Source organism: Oryx dammah, unplaced genomic scaffold, assembly GCF_014754425.2.
Source record: "Oryx dammah isolate SB20612 unplaced genomic scaffold, SCBI_Odam_1.1 HiC_scaffold_3, whole genome shotgun sequence".
In the NCBI taxonomy this organism is placed as follows: Eukaryota; Metazoa; Chordata; class Mammalia; order Artiodactyla; family Bovidae; genus Oryx; species Oryx dammah.
The window spans coordinates 84024405-84046198 of NW_024070187.1; the positions used below are offsets into that span (position 1 = coordinate 84024405).

The window sequence follows — 21794 nt, forward strand, 5'->3', positions numbered from 1 at the left end:
TATCTTTACTGAAGCCATTTTTGTCTCCATGTGGTTTGTTTTACTATCTAGTAGCTTTTCATTTCATCCAAAAAGAGTCCCTTTTGTATTTTTTATAGGCAAAGTCTAATGGTAATGATGTACCCCCCAACTTTTGTTTTTCTGTTAATGTCTTAATCTACCTCATCTTTGAAAGAAACTCTGTCTGACAAAATTATCAATTAATTTTTTTTTTCTTTCAGCACTTAAAATTTATCAATCTACTGCCCTCTGGCTTGCAGAGTTTTTCATGAGAAATTTGTTGATCATCTTAGTGAAGATATCTTTTATGTGATGAATTACTCCTGTCTAGCTCCTTTCAGTATTTTTTCATTGTCTTTGGCTTTCAACAGCTTGAATTTAATATGTCTTTGTATAGGTCTTTTTTATTTTATCCTACTTGAAGTTCTCAAGTTTTTTAAACGTGTATATTCATGAATTATTTCATTAAATCTGGAATATTTCATGCCATTATTTCTTTAGTATCCTTTCTGTCCATTTATCTTTTTTGAGAAGTCCTACAGTCTTTATGATTATTCACAGGGAAGTGTCCCACAAGTGCTTTAGGGTTCATTTTTATACATTTTTTTTTCTTTCTGCTCCTCCAATTTGATAATTTTTATTATCTTTTCTTCAAGTGTGCTGATACTTCTTCATAGTCATGTCTGATTTGGAACCCATGATGTGAAGTTTTCACTTCAGTTATTGTAAATTTTTAGCTCCAAGTTTTTTTGTTGTTGTTCTTTAATTTTTCCCCTTTATCAGTATTTTACTTACTTTCTACTTCATTTTCTTCTCTTTATTGTTCTCTTCTTGCCTGGAGAATCCCTATGAACAGAGGAGCCTAGTGGGCTACAGTCTATAGGTTTGCAAAGAGTTAGATACGACTGAGTGCTAAGCACACAAAAGGCAAACATACAGTAAAGACAGGATAACATCCACACATAAAAATGATATCAAAACCAGCAATGGTGACAAGTGGAGATTACAGATATTGGAAATGTATTTTTGAAAGTGAAGGAAAGTGAAAGTGAAGTCGCTCAGTCATGTCTGACTCTTTGCGGCCCATAGACTGTAGCCCACCAAGCTCCTCCGTCCATGGGATTCTCCAGGCAAGGATACTGGAGTGGGTTGCCATTTCCTTCTCCAGGGGATCTTCCCAACCCAGGGATCAAACCCAGTTCTCCCACATTGCAGGCAGACGCTTTAACCTCTATTTGAAATTAAAAGATCAGCAACTTAACACAACCAAATATATAGAAGCTATGCAAAGCAAAATCTACAATAGCTACACATATAAATAAGAAAAAGCAATCCAAGCACAACACAAAAGAAGGTTCTTCAACCACAAGAGAAGAGAGGGAAAAAAAGAAGGGAAGAAAGAGACCTATGGAAACAAACCCCAAACAATTAAGAAAATGGCAACAGGAACATACACATTGATAAGTACCTTAAATGTAAATAGATTAAAACTCTAACCAAAAGACATAAACTGATAATTGATAAAACCACACTCATATATATGCTGTCTACAAGAGACTTACTTTTTACATCTAGGGACACATACTGACTGAAAGTGAGGAGATGGAAAAAGATATTCCATGCAAATGGAAAGCAAAAGAAAATTGAAGTAGTGATACTTGTATCACACAAAATAGACTTTACTACAAGGACTGTTATAATAGAAAATAAAGGGCACTACATAATAATCAATAGATCAGTGTAAGAAGAAGTAATAGTAGTTGTAAATGTATATGCACCAACATAGGAGACAAACGCTAACAGCCTTTTATAAAAGGAGAACTCAACAGTAATACAATAATAGTGGGGCACTTACACCAATGGGCAGATCATCAGACAGAAAATCAATAAGGAAACACAATCCTTAAATAATATATTAGATCAAATAGACTTAATTGGTATTTATAGGACATTCCATCTGAAAGCAACAGAATACAGTTTCTTCTCAAGTGGACACAGAACATTCTCCAGGATAATCACATCTTGGGTCACAAAGCAAGTTTTAGTAAATTTAAAATAATTGAAATTGTATCAAGCATCTTTTCTGATTACAAAGCAATGAGATTAGAAATCAGTTGGGAAAGGGGGATAATGCAAGAAAACATTGTACATGGAGGCTAAACAGTATGTTACTAAACAAAGAGTGGATCACTGAGGAAATTTTTTAAGATCTAAGGATTAATGACAACAAATATACAATATCAAAAACATATAAGACACAGTAAAAACAGTTCTAAGAAGGGAAGTTTTAGCAATACAATATTACCTCGAAAAATCTCAAGTAAATATCCTAACCTTAACCTGAAGCAACTAGAGAAAGAAGAATAAACAAAATCAAAGTTAGTAGAATGAAGCCATAATGATCAAAGCAGTAATAAATGAAACAGAGACAAAGAAAACAGTAGCAAAGATCAATGAAACTAAAATCTGGTTCTTTGAGAAAATAAGCAAAACTAGCAAAACTTCAGCCAAACTCATCAAACAAAAAAGGAAGAGGGGTCAAATCAATAAAATGAGAAATGAGAAAGAAGCTACCATGCACAATACAGAAATACAAAGGATATTAAGAGAGTACTAAAAGCAACTGTTTATCAGTAAAAGACAATTGCATGACATGGAAGAAATGGACAAAGTCTTAGAAATGTACAATCTCCCAAGACTGAACCAGAAAAAAAAGAAAATATAAACAAACAAATCACAAGTACTGAAATTGAAACTGTGATTAAAAATCCTCCAACAAACAAAAGTCCAGAATCCTGATGACTTCACAGGCAAATTCTGTCAAAATTTAAAGAATCAACATCTATCTTTCTGAAACTTTTCCAAAAATGGCAGAGAAAGGAATATTCTGAATCTCATTATATGAGACGACCATCATCCTGATATCAAAAACAGACAAAGATATCACAAAAAAGAATATTATAGGCCAATATCAGTGATAAACATAGATGCCAAAATCTTCAACAAAACACTAGCAATCTGAACCCAACAATACATAAAAAGGATTGTATACTATAATCAAGTGGGATTTATTCCAGAGATGCAAGGATTGTCCAATATACACAAATCAATCGATGTGATACACAACATTAGCAAAGTGGAGAAGTTAATGGCAACCCACTCCAGTACTCTTGCCTGGAAAACCCCATGGGCAGAGGAGCCTGGTAGGCTGTAGTCCATGGGGTCGCTTCGAGTCGGACACAGCTGAGCAACTTCACTTTCACTTTTCACTTTCCTGCATTGGAGAAGGAAATGGCAACCCACTCCAGTGTTCTTGCCTGGAGAATCCCAGGGACGGGGGAGCCTGGTGGGCTGCCGTCTATGGGGTCGCACAGAGTCGGACACGACCGAAGCGACTTAGCAGCAGCAAAGTGAAAGTCTCTCAGTCATGTCTGACTCTTCGCAACCCCGTGGGCTCTACAATCCATGGAATTCTCCAGGACAGAATTCTGGAGCAGTTAGCCTTTCCCTTATCCAAGGGATCTTCCCAACCCAGGGATCGAACCCAGGTCTCCTGCATTGCAACCAGATTCTTTACTAGCTGAGCCACAAAGGAAGCCCAAGAATACTGGAGTGGGTAGCCTATCTCTTCTCCAGCGGATCTTCCTGACCTAGTAATTGAACTGGGGTCTCCTGCATTGCAGTTGGTTTCTTTACCAACTGAGCTATCAGGGAAACACATTAACAAACTGAGTAGTAAAGCGATATGATCATCTCAATTGATCCAGGAAAATCTTTTCACAAAATTCAATACATGTTTATGACCCAAAAAAAAAAAAAAAAGCTCTGTAGAAAGTGAACCTAGAGGAAAGTTACATCAACAAAATAAAGGCCATATATGACTACCTGTAGCAAACATTATTCTCAATGATGAAAAATAAAGCTTTTCTTCTAAGACCAGAAACACAAGGATGTTCCCTCTTGCCACTTTTATTCAACATAGTTTTGGAGAGAGAGAAAGAGTTTTTTGCGCCTCTAGCCCTTCCTCAATGCCACTCCTAAGCATTGTATTTTAATGGAATTAAAAATGCAATAATTTTATGAAGTTTTTTTAGATTAAATGTTTAAATGGGTGTTACTTCTACAAAGCAATTTTTGAAAGCAATTCGAATATAAATATAAGAATTGTCATAATTATTTGAAACACGATTGTTGTAATGGTATGTTTTATCTAAACCTAGGGAAAAGGTGTCACTCAGTTATAACCTAGAATGATGTTAATATAAAATTACAGTTTGCTGGAACATTGTAAAGTGTATTCTTAAATCTGTTACTGGATTATTAAAGCTTTAACTGTTTAGAGTCATTATTTAGGATTTCATTTAGGATTATTTTTAAGATTCATTATTTAGGATTATTAGAAGAAATATTGCTGCTGCTGCTGCTGCTGCTAAGTCACCTCAGTCGTGTCCGACTCTGTGCGACCCCATAGACGTCAGCCCACCAGGCTCCTCTGTCCCTGGGATTCTCCAGGCAAGAACACTGGAGTGGGTTGCCATTTCCTTTTCTAAAGCAGGAAAGTGAAAAGTGAAAGTGAAGTCGCTCAGTCGTGTCCAACTCTTCTCGACCCCATGGGCTGCAGCCTACCAGGCTCCTCCATCCACGGGATTTTCCAGGCAAGAGTACTGGAGTGGGGTGCCATTGCGTTCTCCAAGAAGAAACATTATATAGGTTTAATTTTAGAATATATGCTCTTATTTCCAAGTTTCATTAAGACAATGTTTAAAATAATTAATTATAACAAAATATAGTCCCAAGACATGCTGTGAATCATACCTATTATTTTGAATAGCTTTTCCTTTATTCTCTGTCATGTTATTTGTAACTTGTTTATATGCGTCAGATTTAAAAGATATATATAAGAACAGGCAAAGATGTTAAATTACATGAATGACTTAAAACCTAAGCTCAAAGCTGACTGATGCTTTAACAGTAGCATATGATTAATTTCAGATCATTATTTAAAGAAAATACTGCAATAGAATTTTCTGTTAATAATGCCAGGTTTAAAGCAAGATAGCAATCAAATACCCCGTTTTATCATTTGTACTTTTTCTTTAGCGCTCACTTAAGTTGAGACTAACAATATCAATAGCCTTTCCTGCATTTTAAAAGTATACTTTACCATGATCATGGATTTTAAAATAACCATCCCTGAAATAAATATTATCTGACCTTCTGTGGAATCTGGGCAAGGGCTGGTGCAATCATATTAGACTTTTCTTCTGAGAGGTTTTTGATCATTGACCCCAGATTAAACACTATGACTCCATCTCTTCCAGAGCTTTGAACAAACTCTTCAAACTCCTGTGAAGAAAACAGTCTTTGAAATATAAAAGTTTACAGTTATAATAGATGTCACACTCTTTTTTCAATGTGTCTGAATTATTAGAACAATTATGTAATTTCATTATGTTAACCATTTCAGTGTATAATAGATGGCTTGAAATCCTTATTCAGTTCAGTTGCTCAGTTGTGTCTGACTCTTTGCTACCCCATGAATTGCAGCACGCCAGGTCTCCCTGTTTATCACCAACTCCCAGTTAACCCAAACTCATGTCCATCAAGTCAGTGATGCCATCTAGCCATCTCATCCTTATTAGGTGAATTAAAAATTATTGTTACTAAAGGCTCATTTAGTAAAGCATATTTGAGGCATGTGTGTGTCTTTGTGGATGTGTGCTTGTGTTTACAAATTATTGACTGCCTGTTATCTTTTGCCATTTGCTGAGCTCTTTACATGTATCATTTAACTTAGATATATGGTGATTTTATGAGATATGTATACATTTACAAATGGGAAATCTATCTCAGTAAGGTTAAGTAATTTGTCCAAGTCTACACAGCAGTAGCTGGCAGAGCAAATTTCTACCTTTAAGTTAAATAGTTCCAGTGCTGTACTTTATATTTAGCCTTAGATCCTAATAAGATTATCTTTCATTTTTTTCTGATGAATCACTGTCAGTACAATGATACAGTTTTGGTAAATTTACTTTTCTCTGCTTTCTAAATTTCTATTTTCTTTTATTTTGATTATATATATATATATATTAATATGTTTCCACATAAACAATTAGGAATGAGGTAGCCATGTAACATATGACCAGACAAGTAATGCCAAAATACCTATAAAACATACTCTGAGGATGATAGGAATATATTAGAAAAATATAATTTTGAATTAAAAATAAAAACAGTATATTCAATCATGGTAAAATAAAAATAAATCTGTTCATCCTGTGTTGAAATACTAGCAAAACTAAGCCAATTAAATGAAATAAGAAAAAAATGTGTGAGGCTTGAAATGGAAAGACAGGGAAGAAATTTATATTAAGAGATTTCTTACATGGTTATGGAAGCTGGCAAGTTTAATCTGCAGAACAGCACATTAGGCTGGAGACTCAGAGAAGAGCCACTGCTGTAGTTTAAGTCTGAAGGTGGCCTACGGGCAGAATTCAGTCTTTTGTTCTAATAATATCTGCAACTAATTGGATGAGGCTTACCCACATAATGAAGAGTAATTTCTTTATTCAGGTCCACATACTTAAAAGTTGATTTCATCTAAAAAGAGCTTCTCAGTAAATTCTAGAAAATGTTTGTCTAAATAGCTGGGTACCTAGCCAGGCAGGTTAACAGATAAAATTAACCATTACACTATGTTTACAGATGATTTGACTTAAGATATAATGTTATCTTTATGTTCAATTGTAGCATAGTATTAGAGAAGGAAATGGCAACCCATTTGAGTATTATTGCCTGGAGACTCCCAGGGACAGAGGAGCCTGGTGGGCTGCCATCTATGGGGTCGCACAGAGTCGGAGATGACTTAGGCGACTTAGAAAAAAAAAAATTGCATAGAATTTGTAAGATACTAGGAAATATTTTGATGGCATCACTGACTCGATGGACATGAGTCTGAGTGAACTACGGGAGTTGGTGATGGAGAGGGAGGCCTGGCATGCTGCGATTCATGGGGTCGCAAAGAGTCGGACACGACTGAGCAACTGGACTGAAATGAACTGAACTGAGGAAATATTTTAAATTTTATATATAATACGTTTTCATGTGTAATGAATGGACTTTGAACAAGAAAAGAAAATATTGAGGACTACTTCAATCAGATAGTAACATATAATCCAAAATAAAGGCTACTCATCTTCTTACTGTAGTGTATAGTCTAAGAAAATAATGACCATTAAATTCTATGTCTGTTTTCTCTGTTTGGGGATCAAATATTGTTAACAAAAAAAAAAAAAAAAAAACAGAAATCATCTTAAGAGATAAATACTCATAGCTGGGTAGTGAAGATCCCCTGGAGAAGGGAATGTCTATTCCACTCCAGTATTCTTACCTGGAAAATTCCATGGACAAAAGAGCCTGTTGGGTTACAGTCCATGGGGTTGCAAAGAGTTGGATATGACTGAGTGACTAACACTTCACACTTCATTCATGTAGGACAATAATAAGCACATTTAATTACCTTAGGTAGGGGCTTTGCAGGCTTGCAGTACAGTCCTCCAACAAATTCAGTATTAGGCAAGTAAGGTTGAGGAAATTCAAAATCCCAGTAACTTTGAAATAACCACATGTCAACTTTCCCCATAATCTCACATAGTGTGGTAGGTTTTCCTGAATAAAAATGAAGGATAACAGAGGGAAAGGAATCTGATATGTTAAATGAGAGATATATCTCCACCTAATTTTCTGAGTAAATTCTTAAAGATCAATACTGAGCCTATGCAACCCAACATAAATCAATTGGCCTTTTCCCCTGAAGAGTACATGATAGTCAATATGAAAAAGTAAGCATAGATTTAAGTATAAGGAACAAAACGAAAAGCCTGTTGCTTTCTCCCCGTCAATGGAGTCGTTCGTCTTGAGCTAAGCCTGAACCCATTCATGTGCTTCTACTAAGTACAAGAAACAGGTAGCAATCCTCAGCCTTCTGAGATAGAGTTGCACTTTCTTTTCTGGAATTCCAATTCATCTCATCATCATTGCTCCAAAAGCCTCTGATTATGCTGAAAAATAACTTGTGCTTTACCCATCTTTTTCTACTGTTTTCAAGTGTGCTATCACAACTAATTACATTCTGAGTACTTTTAATACAATTCTTAAAGTGATTGTCTCCTTTGCTATAGTTAATGAAACTTCTTTTTTTTTTTTATGTAATATGCACAAGAGCTTTATTTGTAATGTTTTAAGGGAAAACTGATCCTGGAGGTGAAACCAGGAAAGGCAGAAAAGGCAGCTTCTCCTTTCTCACTGCATTGTTTCCTACTCACTCTAAGCGTCATTCTCCTTTATTTTTTATTTTTTTAAATTAATTAATTTATTTATTTATTTTTAATTTTTACTTTACAATTCTGTATTGGTTTTGGCATAGATTGACATGAATGCACCACAGGTGTACATGCGTTCCCAAACATGAACCCCCCTCCCACCCCCCTCCCCACAACATCTCTCTGGGTCATCCCCGTGCATCAGCCCCAAGCGTGCCATATCCTGCATTAGACATAGACTGGCAATTCGATTCTTACATGATATTATACATGTTTCAATGCCATTCTCCCAAATCATCACACCCTCTCCCTCTCTCTCTGAGTCCAAAAGTCCGCTATACACATCTGTGTCTTTTTTGCTGTCCTGAATACAGGGTCATCATTGCCATCTTTCTAAATTCCATATATATGTGTTAGTATACTGTATTGGTGTTTTTCTTTCTGGCTCACTTCACTCTGTATAATTGGCTCCAGTTTCATCCATCTCATCAGAACTGATTAAATTGTATTCTTTTTAATGGCTGAGTAATACTCCATTGTGTATATGTACCACAGCTTTCTTATCCATTCATCTACTGATGGACATCTAGGTTGTTTCCATGTCCTGGCTATTATAAACAGTGCTGCGATGAACATTGGGGTACATGTGTCTCTTTCAATTCTGGTTTCCTCTGTGTGTATTCCCAACAGTGGGATTGCTGGGTCGTAAGGCATTTCTATTTGCAATTTTTTAAGGAATCTCCACACTGTTCTCCATAGTGGCTGTACTAGTTTGCATTCCCACCAACAGTGTAGAAGGGTTCCCTTCTCTCCACACCCTCTCCAGCATTTATTGCTTGCAGATTTTTGGATCACAGACATTCTGACTGGTGTGAAGTGGTACCTCATTGTGGTTTTGATTTGCATTTCTCTAATAATGAGTGATGTTGAGCATATTTTCATGTGTTTGTTAGCCATCCGTATGTCTTCTTTGGAGAAATGTCTGTTTAGTTCTTTGGCCCATTTTTTGATTGGGTCGTTTATTTTTCTGGAATTGAGTTTCAGGAGTTGCTTGTATATTTTTGAGATTAGTTGTTTGTCAGTTGCTTCATTTGCTATTATTTTCTCCCATTCGGAAGGCTGTCTTTTCACTTTGCTTATGTTTTCCTTTGTTGTGCAGAAGCTTTTAATTTTAATTAGATCCCATTTGTTTATTTTTGCTTTTATTTCCAGAATTCTGGGAGGTGGATCATAGAGGATCCTGCTGTGCTTTATGTCGGAGAGTGTTTTGCCTATGTTCTCCTCTAAGAGTTTTATAGTTTCTGATCTTACATTTAGATCTTTAATCCATTTTGAGTTTATCTTTGTGTGCGGTGTTAGAAAGTGATCTAGTTTCATTCTTTTACAAGTGGTTGACCAGTTTTCCCAGCACCACTTGTTAAAGAGATTGTCTTTACTCCATTGTATATTCTTGTCTCCTTTGTCAAAGATAAGGTGTCCATATGTATGTGGATTTATCTCTGGGCTTTCTATTTTGTTCCATTGATCTATATGTCTGTCTTTGTGCCAATACCATACTGTCTTGATGACTGTGGCTTTGTAGTAGAGCCTGAAGTCAGGCAAATTGATTCCTCCAGTTCCATTCTTCTTTCTCAAGATTGCTTTGGCTATTCGTGGTTTTTTGTATTTCCATACAAATCTTGAAATTATTTGTTCTAGTTCTGTGAAAAATATCGCCGGTATCTTGATAGGGATTGCATTGAATTTGTAAATTGCTTTGGGTAATATACTCATTTTCACTATATTGATTCTTCTGATCCATGAGCATGGTATATTTCTCCATCTATTAGTGTCCTCTTTGATTTCTTTCATCAGTGTTTTATAGTTTTCTGTATATAGGTCTTTAGTTTCTTTAGGTAGATATATTCCTAAGTATTTTATTCTTTTTGTTGCAATGGTGAATGGAATTGTTTCCTTAATTTCTTCTTCTACTTTCTCATTATTAGTGTATAGGAATGCAAGGGATTTCTGTGTGTTGATTTTATATCCTGCAACTTTACTATATTCATTAATTAGCTCTAGTAATTTTCTGGTAGAGTCTTTAGTGTTTTCTATGTAGAGGATCATGTCATCTGCAAACAGTGAGAGTTTTACTTCTTCTTTTCCAATTTGGATTCCTTTTATTTCTTTTTCTGCTCTGATTGCTGTGGCCAAAACGTCCAGAACTATGTTGAATAGTAGTGGTGAAAGTGGGCACCCTTGTCTTGTTCCTGACTTAAGGGGAAATGCTTTCAATTTTTCACCATTGAGGATAATGTTTGCTGTGGGTTTGTCATATATAGCTTTTATTATGTTGAAGTATGTTCCTTCTATTCCTGCTTTCTGGAGAGTTTTTATCATAAATGGATGTTGAATTTTGTCAAAGGCCTTCTCTGCATCTATTGAGATAATCATATGGTTTTTATTTTTCAATTTGTTAATGTGGTGAATTACATTGATTGATTTGCGGATGTTGAAGAATCCTTGCATCCCTGGGATAAAGCCCACTTGGTCATGGTGTACGATCTTTTTAATGTGTTGTTGGATTCTGATTGCTAGAATTTTATTGAGGATTTTTGCATCTATGTTCATCAGTGATATTGGCCTGTAGTTTTCTTTTTCTGTAGTATCTTTGTCAGGTTTTGGTATTAGGGTGATGGTGGCCTCATAAAATGAGTTTGGAAGTTTCCCTTCCTCTGCAATTTTCTGGAAGAGTTTGATTAGAATAGGTGTTAACTCTTCTCAAAATTTTTGGTAGAATTCAGCTGTGAAGCCGTCTGGACCTGGGCTTTTGTTTGCTGGAAGATTTCTGATTACAGTTTCAATTTCCATGCTTGTGATGGGTCTGTTAAGATTGTCTATTTCTTCCTGGTTCAGTTTTGGAAAATTGTATTTTTCTAAGAATTTGTCCATTTCTTCCAGGTTGTCCATTTTATTGGCATATAATTGCTGATAGTAGTCTCTTATGATCCTTTGTATTTCTGTGTTGTCTGTTGTGATCTCTCCATTTTCATTTCTAATTTTATTGATTTGATTTTTCTCTCTTTGCTTCTTGATGAGTCTGGCTAATGGTCTGTCAATTTTATTTATCCTTTCAAAGAACCAGCTTTTGGCTTTGTTGATTTTTGCTATGGTCTCCTTTGTTTCTTTTGCATTTATTTCTGCCCTAATTTTTAAGATTTCTTTCCTTCTGCTAACTCTGGGGTTCTCTAATTCTTCCTTTTCTAGTTGCTTTAGGTGTAGAGTTAGGTTATTTATTGGACTTTTTTCTTGTTTCTTGAAGCATGCCTGTATTGCTATGAACTTTCCTCTTAGCACTGCTTTTATAGTGTCCCACAGGTTTTGGGTTGTTGTGTTTTCATTTGCATTAGTTTCTATGCATATTTTGATTTCTTTTTTGATTTCTTCTGTGATTTGTTGGTTATTCAGAAGCATGTTGTTCAGCCTCCATATGTTGGAATTGTTAATAGTTTTCCTCCTGTAATTGAGATCTAATCTTAGTGCATTATGGTCAGAAAAGATGCTTGGAATGATTTAGATTTTTTTGAATTTATCAAGGTTATATTTATGGCCCAGGATGTGATCTATCCTTGAGAAGGTTCCATGAGCACTTGAGAAAAAGGTGAAATTCATTGTTTTGGGGTGAAATGTCCTATAGATATCGATTAGGTCTAACTGATCTAATGTATCATTTAAAGTTTGCGTTTCTTTGTTAATTTTCTGTTTAGTTGATCTGTCCATAGGTGTGAGTGGGGTATTAAAGTCTCCCACTATTATTGTGTTGTTGTTAATTTCCCCTTTCATACTTGTTAGCATTTGTCCTACATATTGCGGTGCTCCTATATTGGGTGCATATATATTTATAATTGTTATATCTTCTTCTTGGATTGATCCTTTGATCATAATGTAGTGGCCTTCTTTGTCTCTTTTCACAGCCTTTGTTTTAAAGTCTATTTTATCGGATATGAGTATTGCCACTCCTGCTTTCTTTTGGTCTCTATTTGCATGGAATATCTTTTTCCAACCCTTCACTTTCAGTCTGTATGTGTCCCTTGTTTTGAGGTGGGTCTCTTGTAAGCAGCATATAGAGGGTTCTTGTTTTTGTATCCAATCGGCCAGTCTTTGCCTTTTGGTTGGGGCATTCAATCCATTTACGTTTAAGGTAATTATTGATAAGTATGATCCCGTTGCCATTTGTTTTATTATTTTGGGTTTGGGTTTATACTCCCTTTTTGTGTTTCCTGTCTAGGGAATATCCTTTAGAATTTGTTGGAGAGCTGGTTTGGTGGTGCTGAATTCTCTCAGCTTTTGCTTGTCTGTAAAGCTTTTGATTTCTCCTTCGTATTTGAATGAGATCCTTGCTGGGTATAGTAATCTGGGCTGTAGGTTATTTTCTTTCATCACTTTAAGTATGTCTTGCCATTCCCTCCTGGCCTGAAGAGTTTCTATTGAGAGATCAGCTGTTATCCTTATGGGAATCCCCTTGTGTGTTATTTGTTGTTTTTCCCTTGCTGCTTTTAATAGTTGTTCTTTGTGTTTGATCTTTGTTAATTTGATTAATATGTGTCTTGGGGTGTTTCGCCTTGGGTTTATCCTATTTGGAACTCTCTGGGTTTCTTGGACTTGGGTGATTATTTCCTTCCCCATTTTAGGGAGTTTTCAACTATTATCTCCTCAAGGATTTTCTCATGGTCTTTCTTTTTGTCTTCTTCTTCTGGGACTCCTATAATTCGAATGTTGGAGCATTTCATATTGTCCTGGAGGTCTCTGAGATTGTCCTCATTTCTTTTAATTCGTTTTTCTTTTTTCCTCTCTGATTCATTTATTTCTACCATTCTATCTTTTATTTCACTAATCCTATCTTCTGCCTCCGTTATTCTATTATTTGTTGCCTCCAGAGTGTTTCTGATCTCATTTATTGCGTTATTCATTGTATATTGACTCTTTTTTATTTCTTCTAGGTCCTTGTTGAACCTTTCTTGCATCTTCTCAATCCTTGTCTCTAGGGTATTTATCTGTGATTCCATTTTGATTTCAAGATTTTGGATCATTTTCACTATCAATATTCGGAATTCTTTCTCAGGTAGATTCCCTATCTCTTCCTCTTTTGTCTGGTTTGGTGGGCATTTCTCCTGCTCCTTTACCTGTTGGGTATTCCTCTGTCTCTTCATCTTGGTTATATTGCTGCGTTTGGGATGGCCTTTTTATATTCTGGTAATTTGTGGAGTTCTCTTTATTGTGGAGCTTCCTCACTGTGGGTGGGGTTGTATCAGTGGCTTGTCAAGGTTTCCTGGTTAGGGAAGCTTGTGTTGGAGGTCTGGTGGGTGGAGCTGGGTTTCTTCTCTCTGGAGTGCAGTGGAGTGACCAGTAATGGGTCATGAGACGTCTAAAGTTTTGGAGTAACTTTGAGCTGCCTGTATATTGAAGCTCAGGGGTGTGTTCCTGTGTTGCTGGAGAATTTGTGTGATATGTCTTGCTCTGGAACTTGTTGGCCCTTGGGTGGAGCTTTGTTTCAGTGTAGGTTTGGAGGCATTTGATGAGCTCCTATTGCTTAATGTTCCCTGAATTCGGGAGTTCTCTGATGTTCTCAAGCTTTGGACTTAAGCCTCCTGCTTCTGGTTTTTGGTTTTATTTTTATGGTGGTCTCTAGACTTCTCCATCTATACAGCACCAATGATATAGCATCTAGGCTAAAGATGAAAGGTTTCTCCACATTGAGGGGCACCCAGAGAGGTTCACTGGGTTACATGGAGAAGAGAAGAGGGAGGGGGTAGTTAGAGGTGACTGGAATGAGATGCGGTGAGATCAAAAGAGGAGAGAGCAAGCTAGTCAATAGTCACTTCCTTATGTGCGCTCCATAGTCTGGACCTCTCAGAGGTATTCACGGAGTTATACAGGGAAGAGGAGAGAGAGGAAGTAGACAGAGGTGGCCAGGAGGGTAAGAGAGAGTAATGAAAAGGAGAGAGACAGGTCCAGCCAGTAATCAGTTCCTTAGGTGTTCTCCACCATCTAGAACACACAGAGAATCACAGAGTTGGATATAGAAGAGATGGCGGGGGGGGGGGGTGAGAGACAGAGGCCACCTGGTGGAGAAAAAGGAGAGTCCAAAAGGAGGAGAGAGTGGTCAAGCCAGTAATCTCGCTGTCAGGTAAGATTGGGTTATGAAATGTACAAGATTGACAACAAAAACCGAAAAGCAAAGATTAAAAACCTAGAGTAGAGGTTAGATTTTCAAAAATACAATATTAAAGAGACGAAGCAGAGGGAATAAAGAAAAAAAAAGAAAAAAGATAAAAAAAAATAATAATAAGAAGAAAAAGAAATAAGGAAAAAAAATATATTTAAAAAAAAAACCCACAAGATTAAAAAAGAAATACCAACAACAACCACACGAAGACTATATATGGTGTTTGCCTTAAAAAAGTAGAGTCTTTTTTTTTTTGAAAAGTAATAGTTATAGAAATAAAAGGTAGAGAAATAGAAGACTTAACAGTTTAAAAAAAGTTAGGGAAAAAAAAGCAAAAAAAAAAAAAAAAGGAATGATTGTAAAAATTGTGAAGATATATCTGGCCCTTCTCTGATGTTGTGGGCCGTGTGGGGTCACTTCCAAGGCGGTTCCCTCTGTTTAACTTCTGTTTGCTGGTCTCTTCAGTGTCTGAATTCCATCCTGACACATGGGGGCGGTGGTGGACACTTTTTTTTTTTTTTTTTTAGGCTCACTAGTTCAGTCGCGCTGTGGGAAGGGGGGGATGCTGCAAACAAATAGCACTGTCGTGGGCACACAGCGTCTCAACCCCGCTGGACCTGTCTCCCCCAACGATGCACAAACCGCTCCGTCTCCACGGAGCTCAGCCGGGAACCATCCGAGGCTGGCCCCAGGCTTCGCGCACCTCCTGGGTCCAAGCCGCTCAGGTTTGGCGCCCAGGTAACCCTCAGAGGCACAAACTTGTTTGGGACTGCGCTCTGCACCCCTCCCGGGTCCGAGCAGCTCGGGAGCTTGGTGAGCGTGGTCGCCGCGACTTGTCCCCTTCTCTGTCTCTACTGCTCAGTTTTCTGGGTGTACTGCTGGCGCTCCTTGTGAGGCGGATGGTGACTGTCCTGCATCCCCTGAAGTCTCAGCAAAGAAGCCTGCCTGCCGCTTTTTAGGTAAAGTTTCTCCGGGGCTGCGATTGCCCCTTTCCAGCCCTTACAGCTCTGGCTGCCTGTCCCCGGAGGGGGGTGGTCTGCAGCCGGCTATTTCCGTTCAGTCCTTTGTTCTGTGCGCGGTCCTGGCGGGGTCTTATGTTCCAGCTTTTCGCGTGGTAGCTATCTCCCAGCCTGGTTTGCTCGCCCAAGTTCGATCGCTCTGGTTACGCGTGGGGCGTTTCTGCCCGCTTCTTACCGAGCACGGCAGCCCGCGTCTCCCGCGCTTCCCTTCCCTGCCCCCACTTGCTAGTGGCGGTTGCAGGCGTCTGCGCTGCTTTTCCGCTGGGGGAGTTACTGTTGGGCTTGTAATCTGTTGGTTTTAATTATTTATTCGTTTTTCCTTCCTGTTATGTTGCCCTCTGTGTTTCCAAGGCTCGCCTCAGACTCGGCAGGTAGAGTGTTTCCTTGTGTTTGGAAACCTCTCTTCTTAGAATTCCCTTCCCAGGACAGGCTTCCCTTCCCGGGACGGAGCTCCCTCCCCACCTCCTTTGTCTCTTTTCTCATCTTTTATATTTTTTCCTACCTGTTTTTGAAGACAATGATCTGCTTTTCTGGTTGCCTGATGTCTTCTGCCTGCATTCAGAGGTTGTTTTGTCTGAAAGTTCTTGTTTTACAAGATTTTATCCTCATTGGTGAAGATATTTCACTGCATAATAATCTGGTGGTGAAATAGTTTCTATTTTATAATGAAGCTTACCCAGAATTTTGGTGTCTTTTTTTTTTAATTTTTATTTTTACTTTATTTTACTTTGTAATACTGTATTGGTTTTGCCATACATTGACATGAATCTGCCACGGGTGTATACGAGCTCCCAATCCTGAATCCCCCTCCCACCTCCCACCCCATATCCTCTCTGGATCATCCCCGTGCACCAGCCCCAAGCATTCTGTATCCTGTACCAAACATAGGCTGGCCCTTCTTTTCTTATCTGATAGTATACATGTTTCAATGCCATTCTCCCAAATCATCCCACCCTCGCCCTCTCCCTCAGAGTCCAAAAGTCCGTTCTATACATCTGTGTCTCTTTTGCTGTCTCGCATACAGGGTTATCATTACCATCTTTCTAAATTCCATATATATGTGTCAGTATACTGTATTGGTGTTTTTCTTTCTGGCTTACTTCACTCTGTATAATCGGCTCCAGTTTCATCCATCTCATTAGAACTGATTCAAATGTATTCTTTGTAATAGTTGAGTAATACTCCATTGTGTGTATGTACCACAGCTTTCTTATCCATTCATCTGCTGATGGACATCTAGGTTGTTTCCATGTCCTGGCTATTATAAACAGTGCTGCGATGAACTTTGGGGTACACGTGTCTCTTTTAATTCTGGTTTCCTCAGTGTGTATGCCCAGCAGTGGGATTGCTGGGTCATAAGGCTGTTCTATTTGCAATTTTTTAAGGAATCTCCACACTGTTCTCCATAGTGGCTGTACTAGTTTGCATCCCCACCAACAGTGTAAGAGGGTTCCCTTTTCTGCACACCCTCTCCAGCATTTATTGCTTGTAGACTTTTGGATCGCAGCCATTCTGATGTGTGAAATGTTACCTCATTGTGGTCTTGATTTGCATTTCTCTGATAATGAGCAATGTTGAGCATCTTGTCATGTGTTTGTTAGCCATCCATATGTCTTCTTTGGAGAAATGTCTGTTTAGTTCTTTGGCCCATTTTTTGATTGGGTCATTTTTCTGGAGTTGAGCTGCATAAGTTGCTTGTATATTTTTAAGATTAGTTGTTTGTCAGTTGTTTCATTTGCTATTGTTTTCTCCCATTCAGAAAGCTGTCTTTTCACCTTGCTTATATTTTCCTTTGTTGTGCAGAAGCTTTTAATTTTAATTAGATCCCATTTGTTTATTTTTGCTTTTATTTCCAGTATTCTGGGAGGTGGATCATAGAGGAGCCTGCTGTGGTTTATGTCGGAGAGTGTTTTGCCTATGTTCTCCTCTAGGAGTTTTATAGTTTCAGTCTTACATTTAGATCTTTAATCCATTTTGAGTTTATTTTTGTGTGTGGTGTTAGAAAGTGATCTTGTTTCATTCTTCTACAAGTGGTTGACCAGTTTTCCCAGCACCACTTGTTAAAGAGATTGTCTTTACTCCATTGTGTATTCTTGCCTCCTTTGTTGAAGATAAGGTGTCCATAGGTGTGTGGATTTATCTCTGGGCTTTCTATTTTGTTCCATTGTTCTATATTTCTGTCTTTGTGCCAGTATCATACTGTCTTGATGACTGTGGCTTTGTAGTAGAGCCTGAAATATGTGCTCCATGTCACTGATAGGATGAAACCATAGCTATCTGGTTTCTCACCACATGACTTTTTGAATATTCTCCTTGATGTTCTAAGTGTGCTAAAGTTTTGATTAGAAAATATAAGGGATTTGAAGTCCTAGGATGATGCATCCGCATAAGAGATCAAAGCAAATCTCAGTAAATGAGAGATTTTATTCTGGTAATGACAATATCCAGTTTCATACTGAGTACATATCTTTTGGAAAATGTACATAGGTTTTACATTGTCATTTATTTTTTTAATTTACTTTTGAGCTAAAATACATTTAAGTTAATTGCTAACTGGGAATATTTCTGTCTAGTAGAAAATATCATCTCCCAAATTATGATTTTATTGCTCTATAGGATATTTATTGACCATTGTTTTGTCTAACCTAGGACTTTTATTCTAAAATTCCTTTATCCTCTGAAAGGTTTATAAAGAGCTTCTCAATTTTTTGTAATGAATGCTGTCTTTCTTGTTTTTGTTTCTCATCAATTATTTGAACATATCTATGACATGTTTTTGGAGAAGGCAATGGCACCCCACTCCAGTACTCTTGCCTGGAAAATCCCATGGGTGGAGGACCCTCATGGGCTGCAGTCCATTGGGTCACTAAGAGTCGGACACGACTGAGCAGCTTCACTTTCGCTTTTCACTTTCATGCATTGGAGAAGGAAATGGCAACCTACTCCAGTGTTCTTGCCTGGAGAATCCCAGGGACGGGGGAGCTTGGTGGGCTGCCGTCTCTGGGGTCGCACAGAGTTGGACATGACTGAAGTGACTTAGCAGCAGCAACAGCAGCATGACATGTTTTAATGAATAATTTTATAAATTATGTGTTATATTTTTAAAGTTTGTAAAACATACTTGCAGTACATAACATAATGAAGATTTTAAATTCTGAATAGCTAAATTATATCTATATCTTAGAGCATTTTAACATTTATGAGAGTAAAAGAAATGTGGTTCTTCTATTTATCAAGTTTTTACTCTTCTCAGATTATTGATATAGTCCACCAAAAAATATATATATATTCTAAGTTGCTAATAACTATGGAAGAATCAGGGACAGAGTAATACCCTATCAATAAGGCATCACTCAAAAAGATGTTCCTAAACTGAGTGTCAGACTGCTGGGACCAGAAGTAAACAAACAAGTTCAACCAAGTTGTACATCAATCAAGGCTTAATCCATGATCAGAAAATGTAATCTAGATGAAATTTTAAGTTATTTTTTTCTTAGTGTTGCCTTTTGTAGCTTGAACTCTCAACATGGATGTGTGATGGTTTCCACCCACATTTTATAGGGCCATGTCTAGAGATATAAGAACCTGTTTTTGTCACAAAATGCCCAGAAGAAGTTTCAGTGCAACATGCCGACCTTGATTAGGTCATATGACTTTTTTTTAACATATTACATATTGCCAGGCAGCACAGTTCATTAGAAGCATTCATATTGTTTTTGAGTTGTTGAATAATTTCTCAGAGGAAATATTGAATAGATACTCAAAAAAGGAAGTGGCTATATAAAATAAGAGATCATAGCTATAATTTTTTTAACTTTTTAGGAATAAACACAATTTTTAGTAATGATAGAGTATTAGAGATACATCTGTTAAAATCAGTAACAAGAAAAATAATAAAAATTCATATGAAAATGAAAAAGTTCCAAATGGACAAATCATTCCTGAGAAATGAAAAGCTGTAGGCATCACACACTCTAATTTTAAAGAATATTATAAACCTATAGTAATCAAAGCAATACATAGGTTTAAAAACAGTCACCAGGTCCATTAGAACAGAAGCAAAGGCCCAAAGATAAACTGCATATGTAGTCAACTAGTATTTCACAAGGGAGCCAAAAATATTCAATGAAATCACTCTACTACAAAATTATATTAAAATAGACAAGGCTTAAATATAAGACCTAAAACCACAAAATTCCTCAAAGAAAACAATGGGAAATAATTTTTGACATTCATCATGGCAGTGAATTTAAATATGACACCTAAAATATAAGTAACAAAATTAAAAATGAACAAGTGGAACTACTTACAACTAGAAGTTACTGCACACTGCACAGAAAGAAAAAAAAGATCAACAAAACAAGAAGGCAGCCTATGACACTTGACTTTTCATTCCAGTATGTCTGGCTCTCTGTGAGTGATCACACAGTAGAGATTATCTAGGTCATAGAGATCTTTTTTGTATAGTTCTCTTGTGTATCCTTGCCACCTCTTCTTAATATCTTCTGCTTCTGTTAGGTCCATACCATTTCTGCCCTTTTTTGTGCCCATCTTTGCATGAAACATTCCCTTGGTATCTCTAATTTTCTTAAAGAGATCTCCCATTCTATTGTTCTCCTCTGTTTCTTTGTATAGATCACTTAGTAGGAGTTTCTTATCTCTCACTTGTATTCCTTGGAACTATGTATTCAGATAGGTATATCTTTCATTTTCTCCTTTGCCTTTTGCTTATCTTTTCTCAGCTAGGTGTTACCATCTAAAATATAGGGAGAACTCATAAAATTCAATACCACAAAAAAAATAATTCCTTAAAAAATTAGCTGAAGACCTGAATAAACAATTTTTGAAGAAAAGATTCAAATAGTTAATAAGAATATGAAATAATGCTCAATGTTACTAGTCACCAAGAAAACTCAAAGCAAAGCTACAAGGAAGTAACATCTCGTACCTGTTATAATGGTGATCATCAAAACGATAAGAGACAACAAATGTTAGTGAGTAGGTAGTTAAAAGAGACACCTTAACACTGTTAATGCAAATGTAAATTAATACAGCCAATATGGAAAATGTGATGGTGATTCCTCAAAATTTAAAAATAAAGCTAACATATGATCCAAAATTTCCACTTCTGGATATAATATTTTAAAAGAATAAAGCAAAACAAACAAACAAAAAACAGATCACTGCACTCTCAGGCTCATTGAAGCATTGTTTACAATAGCCAGAAACATGGAAACAACTTAGGTGTTTATAAATAGGTGAATGTATAAAGAAAACATGATGACAGATGGAGTGGAATATTATTAAGTCATGAGTAACAAGGAAAACTTGCCATTTGCCTCAACTGGATGGACGTTGAGGATATGATGTTAAGTGAAGTAAGATAGGAAAATATATCACTTATATATGGATTTTAAAGAGAAAACAAAAGAAAAACTACAACAAGCTATAGACACTGAGAAGATTGGTGATTGCCAGATGCTAGGGTTGGGTCATGGTCACAATAGGTAGGTGAAAGTGGTCAAATGGTACAAAGTTCCAGTTCTAAAGTAAGTAATTAGGGAGTGTAATTTATAATCTGGTGACTCTAGTCACTAATACTGTATTATATTTGAAAGGTACTAAGAAAATAGGCTTCCCTGGTGGCTCAGGGGTTAAAGTGTCTGCCTGCAATGCAGGAGACCTGGGTTTGATCCCTGGGTTGGGAAGATCCCCTGGAGAAGGAAATGGCAACCCACTCCGGTATTCTAGCCTGGAGAATCCCATGTATGGAGAAGCTTGGTGGGCTACAGTCCACGGGGTTGCAAAGAGTCGAACACAACTGAGTGACTTAACTTCCAAGAAATAGATATTAAGAGTTCTCAAGTAAAAACCATTTGTATTTATGTGTAGTGATGGATATTATCTAGAGTTATTGTCGTGATTATTTCACAACATGTACAAATATCTAATCATTTTGTTGTAAACCTCTGTTGAAACAAAATTATTTTAAAGCAGGACGGAAAAATTTTGCATAAAAATTTATCTGCCAGTTGACGCACTCCCTGTTTTAGTCTTCAGTGTGCATCTGCATTATACATTAACTAGATCCCCTCAGAAGACACAGGAAAGCTTGCTTACAAAAAAGAAAAATTTTCCTCCTTGCACTAGCAAGGTAACTCCTTAGGAGGTAACATTCCTTCCTTAACCTCTTCAGGGGTCACAATGACCCACTACTCATTTTTTAGGACTACATAAACTGGCAATCAA

General features: G+C 37.0%; 1 pseudogene; it reads right to left on the reverse strand.

The window, feature by feature from the left end:
• The window catches only part of LOC120862198, a 40681-nt pseudogene that overhangs the window by 16427 nt on the left and 2460 nt on the right, over window positions 1–21794 (reverse strand).